The sequence below is a fragment of the Crocodylus porosus genome, unplaced genomic scaffold, assembly GCF_001723895.1.
Source record: "Crocodylus porosus isolate Cpor-Errol unplaced genomic scaffold, CroPor_comp1, whole genome shotgun sequence".
Taxonomy (NCBI): Eukaryota; Metazoa; Chordata; order Crocodylia; family Crocodylidae; genus Crocodylus; species Crocodylus porosus.
In genome coordinates this window covers 6,196,595-6,202,310 of record NW_017728939.1, presented here as the reverse complement: position 1 = coordinate 6,202,310, position 5,716 = coordinate 6,196,595, and the positions used below count along the sequence as shown (strand labels likewise).

Genomic DNA, 5,716 nt, shown 5'->3' with positions numbered 1-5,716 from the left:
CCCCTGCAGCTCCCTGCTGCAGCCATTGGGGACTTCCTGAATCATCAAAGATCTCTGAAACTTTTCCAAAGATTCAGAGAGCTTTGAATCAACTCAGACCTTTGAATTGGTCCCCTGATTCAATTCAGATTCAGCGATTCAGCCGCCAAATCGGGCCAGATCTCCTCTGAATCAAATCACCACCCGAAGCTTCGCACAGCCCTAGTTTATATACCTTGCCCGTGTGTTGATTCAGTGAAGGTTACGCACTGCAATATCGTTGAGAGTCTAAGGCAGAGAGAAAGTGTGGATAGGACATCTGAACAGTTTAGGTCAGAGTTAAAAGAGGCCAGGCTTTACTGCCCATGGTCACTACCCATGGGCACAATCTCACCCCCTGGTAAGCGGAAGCTAAATCACAGTCGTTTAGTCCTAAATGAAGGACAGCTACTTTTGAAATGCTTGGTTTTGGAAATACCAAGATGAAACTGTTCAATTGTTTAATTTTTCTCATTTTTTTCAGCCATAATCATGGCATTCTCATTTACCCAAAAGTGCATTTTTAGTGGGTTTTTATTTGCCAAAAATGTGATCTCTCACCTTTACTTCTGAATAGGCTTCTAGCACTTTGATTTGCCTTCTTTTCTCCCTGCTCAGGTTAGGCTTAAACCAGAAGTGTCAAAGGTCCAGCCCATGGAGCCCCAGCATCCAGCCTCCAACGTGACCTAGAGCCAGTGCATGGTGCGCACTGGGGTGGCCCTGCATGCCAGGCTCAGAACATGCCTTGTATACAGTGCCCAAGTCTGCAAACTCCCTCCTGCTCCTTCTCCCACATGCCAGATCCAGCACCCACTCCCACCAGTCCAGGACTATCTGGAGCTCGTGCTGTGGGTGATAGATGTGGTATACAGGGAAGTGAGTGTCCATGTGCCTAATCCAGCCCACAGGGCTGCCCCCACACTGGTCATCCAGCCCATGGATGGGTCCCATGCCACTCATCCAGTCTGCAGAGCCAGATGAGTTCATGACCCATGTTTTAAACAGTTAAAGTGAGATTGGTTGAATTGTATTTCAGACCATTTTACCAGCCCAAAATCATAGGGTTGGAAGGGAGCCCAGGAGGTCACATCTAGACCAACCCCCTGCTCAAAGCAGGACCAGCCCCAACTACATCATCCCAGCCAAAGCTTCGTCTAGCCAGGTTTTGAAAACCGCCAAGGATGGAGCTTTCACCACCTCTCTGGGTAGCCTGTTCCAGTGTTTCACTACCCTCCTAGTGAGACAGCTTTTCCTTTTGTCTAACCTGAACTTCCCTTCCTGCAACTTGAGCCCATGGCCCATGGCTCTGTCATCTGCCACCACTGAGAGCAGTCCAGCACCACCCTCTTTGTACCCCCCATCAGGGAGTTGAAGACTGCTATTAAGTCTCCTCTCAGTCTCTTCTTCTCTAGACTAAATAATCCCAGTTCCCCCAGTATTTCCTCATAAGTTATGTCCCCCAGCTCCCTCACCATTTTTGTTGCCCTTTGCTGAACTCTCTCCAATTTGTCCACATCCTCCAAAATAGCCAAAGAATATTGTTGGGTCTGGTACACCCTCCTTAAAGCTGTTGTAAGAGTGATCTCTGAAAACCAAAGAGGCTATTTCTGAAAGAACTGGGGCCTGAATTTCCAATGGGCTCAGCACCCATGATCCTCTTAATGTGCTAAGACCCCCCAGAAATCTGGCCACTATTTTTGCACATCTTAATGGAGAAGCACAGCACTTCTGGAAAACCTGGCTTGGGTGGAGTGAATTGAGCTGTTTTGGAAATTCTAACTTTGGAGAAGATAAGGTAAAGGTTTAGGAAGAAACACCAATGGTTAGATGCCTCATTGAAGTTACAAAACCATTTTCTGCGTAATAGGGACTCTACATAGGTATTGACAAATAGGTTTTTTTTTTTCTTTATCTCTTTCCCCAATCCTTTCATTATTGAGAATATTTGCATGGAAACAAGAGTTCTGCTTAAAAAGCCTTTATCTGTTCCAACTGCTTATTCAAAACTGGAGGGAGCAATCTTCTCTCTGTGGCGTCAAAACCCATTTACATGGCATCAATTATGATAGCCACCCTGTAACGAAAACTTATGATTTCCACTGGGTAATGCATGCTCAATCAGGAGAAAAAAAGTTTCTTTCTAGTTTTCTTTGTTTACAGCCTGCTCCCTTCTGCTGCGATGGCAGAACAATGTCACATCCAGTGGTTACAGCAGGAGATTAGGAACTCAGCCTCCCAATGGAGCTGAAAATTTATTGTCAGCTGTCAGTAAAGTTGGTTGGGAAATTTTCAGTTAACTTTCTCTTTCTGAAATACGCCAGTTTGTTGAAAGTAAAGCTACGTAAAAAACAGGGTCATTTTTGACAACTCTTCTGACTTGCAAGTATTTGGGGAGGACATGGTGGGGGAAGGGCTTAGAAATGATCAAAATGTCCCATTTTGACTTATTTCAACACAAAGTCTTGGATTTGTGTCAAAGTGATGTCTTATTCCTAAATGTCCTAAAATGTAGGAAAAAGAGACTGGGCACACCCCTCCCCCCCTTTACCCTCACCGCCACCACCACCAAAAAAAAGTTCAAATGTCAACGTGTTTCTTTTTGATTCATTTCAGTGAAATGCATCAGTAGCCATGAACTAAAAATTATTTCCATCTTCTCGGATTGCAAAAGCCTTGAAAATACTGACTTTTCTTTCCAAACGAAGACTTGTGGAATAGAAAGGCCATTTCCTGCCCAGCCCTGTTCACTTGGATTCAGAAACCACCTGGGGATGGAGCAGTCAAGGCAGGCGCTGAGGACTCTTGGACTCCTGAGACCTAAACCCAGGTGTCTTACTGACTCACTGTGTATGCACAGGACAGTCTCAAAGGCCAACACTTGAGCTCTTAAGTTAACAGAAGCCTGCATTTTTTTTTCCAACGGTGCTGAACACCCACAAGTTTCCAAGAAATCCATCAGAGCTGCAGGTATTCAGAACAACCAGCCATGTGTTCAAGTGCCTCAACAAGGGTTTGGGGACCAGATCGGGATTGATCAACAGCTGGGCATGAATCAGAAACCACTGAAATTCTGCTCTTTTCACCACCTGCAGATCTGGCTCAGTGTGATCAGCGTGACTTATCCCAGGGACATGAGTCCTGTTCTTTCCTGAGTGCTGCGAAAATCCACCGCTGTCATTTTGATTTTTGTTTTGTTTTAATTTCTTTTTTGCACGGTGGGAACTGACACCCTTGTGCTGCTTGGGATTGATGGGAATGTGCTAGCTAGCAGCAGCAGGCTTGGCCTCTCCTGTGTGTTAGGGGAAATAAAATTAAAAAAAAGAAAAGAAAGCCATGTAAATACCTTGACAGAAAGGAACAGAGCAAAAACACAGACCTGCAGCTCCACCACCAAAAGGCAGGCAAACAAAAAGCAAAGCAAGTGCAGTGGAAATCAGTGTGTCTGCAGAGCACTGAGGATGAAATCAGCTCAATTTTAAGAGATGGGGGAATAGATTACAGCACTTTTTAAATTAAAGGTGTTAGGGATACTCCTGGAAGGAACAGGGCTGGGAGCAAGAAAGGAATTCATTATGGATAGACTCACGGCGGCTGTGAATCACCTACCCTGTCTGGGTCCATTAAGTCCATGTCTTACAATGCCCTCAAAATGCAGGCAGAATCATTCAGTATCGGTGACAGCCTGTTTATCTAATCTCAAATGACCTTTAGCAAAGGAGGCTCTAGAGGCAAGATGAATATTTACAGCTCCAGCATTTCCCTGCCGCTGCCCCTTTAATTGCAATTAAAGGTGTTGTCTTGGCTCTGGTGAATGGCGTTCGGGCTGATGTAGGTGGGCAGGTGGCAGGTGGGTTTAAGGCTGTTATTGATTGGAGCACTGACAGTGGACGTTTCTGCTGTATGAAATGCAAATGCAAATGAAGGAGAGCAGAATGACACGTGTGTGTGTGTGTGTGTGTGTGTGCGTTTTCAACAAGCCCAGCAACTTGGTTCTGCATTTGCATCCGTGTAAATGAAATCAAGCCTGGTGCTGCTAGTCTGGATGCACAACAAACCTGATGTCCAGGGAGTAATCTTAATGGAGTTATTTTGGAGCGATGTCCAGAGTAAGCCCAGACCTGTTTCCCTGAGCTTGTTTTAATTCAGCTCCATCAATCTGGAGTAACTCCAGCAGAGTTCTTGGCTTTGTGGGTACTATATTATAGCTGTTTCAAGGGCAGTAGTTACATGATGTTGACATGGGACATGCACTGAGTAACTTTGATCTCTGGAAAAGCCAGAGTGCTGTTGCTAGTCAGAATTGTGCAAGCTTTTCTTACACAGCTCTTGCCTATGCATGGAGCAACTCCATGGAACAACTCCTATTCCAATTTCATGAACCCCTCCCTCCATGGAGCAACTCCTATGAATCCCTCCATGGAGCAACTCCTGTTCCAATTCTGGTCCACCACACCCAGTACTACATGCATCTGGCCGTGCAGCATCCCTAGCCCCAAGGCACAACTTTGCTAGAGCACTTCAAGCCTCCCTATGGAAGAAGCTTGAAAATTTCCATGGCTACCTGCCTACCTGTGACTCCCAGCCTTCTTTCCTTTAGCGCTTCCTGCCAGAGCAGCCCAAGGCAGTGATAAACTGCCACATGTCTTTTGAGCTTGCATCTCTGGGGAAAGGGAGAGAGAAGAGGACTCAACGTTGCTGGTGAGCTAGATGAGAAGTTGAACAGATGCAATGCACCCAAGAGTGCTAAAAGAGTTGGTTGACATCATAGCATGACCAATGGCGAGGATATTTGAGAACTTGTAGTGCTCAGGAGAGGTTCCTGAAGATTGGAAGAGGGCCAGTGTGGTGCCTATCTTCATGAAAGGAAGGAGGGAAGATCCAGGGAGCTACAGGCCAATCAGTTTGACCTCGGTCCCTGGAAAGATCTTGGAAAAAATCATCAAAGAAACCATCAACAACAGGCGATGGCCTCATTGCAGGTAGGTCTTGCCTAACCAACAACCTCTTTTCCTTCTGTGACCAGATGGTGCATCACCTGGACAAAGGAGAACTGGTTGATGTCACATATTTAGATTTCAGAAAAGCTTTTGACTTGGTCTCCCATAATGTCCTCATGGTAAAATTGGGGGACTGTGGCCTCGATAAGCTTACAGTTGGATGGCTGGGGAACTGGCTCCTTGGTCAGCCCCAGGGAATGATAGTCAATGGAACCAAGTCAACATGGCGCATGGTGACAAGTGGCATCCCCCAGGCTCAGTACTCAGACCAGTACTCTTTAGTATATTCATAAATGGTCTGAATTTGGGTGTCAGAAGTGGACTGGATAAGTTTGGAGATGGCATCAAATTATGGGGGAGTGCAGTCATGCTAGAGCAGTTGTCACCAACCAGTGGATCTCAATTCACCAGTAGATTTTGGAGTCTCTTGCGGTAGATCTTGGAGCCTCTTGGAGTCAGTCCGAGGCTGGGGTGGGCGGTTGAGTGTCCGCGTACAAGCAGGCATGCACCCCAGCCCAGCAGGTCAGTCCATGGGGGAGGAACAGTGCTGCAAAGGCAGGAGCAGGGGTAAGTTGAGTGGGGCCCCAGCCAGGTGGGCCTTACCTCCTAGGGAGGCATGTGCCCAAATATTTTTTTCTCCCTCTGCCTCAATCTGTTCCCACTCCCTTCCCTCCCTACAGACTTACCTGCTGGGCAGGGGG

At 46.5% G+C, this 5,716-nt stretch overlaps 1 long non-coding RNA gene across 1 annotated transcript in view; it reads left to right on the top strand.

The window, feature by feature from the left end:
- Positions 1-5,485, top strand: part of LOC109318350 — a 21,058-nt gene extending 15,573 nt beyond the window's left edge. Inside the window, exon 3 of the long non-coding RNA XR_002103232.1 lies at positions 5,390-5,485. This is a non-coding gene — a long non-coding RNA (uncharacterized LOC109318350). The remainder of the gene's footprint in view (positions 1-5,389) is intronic.
- Positions 5,486-5,716: the final 231 nt, after the last annotated feature.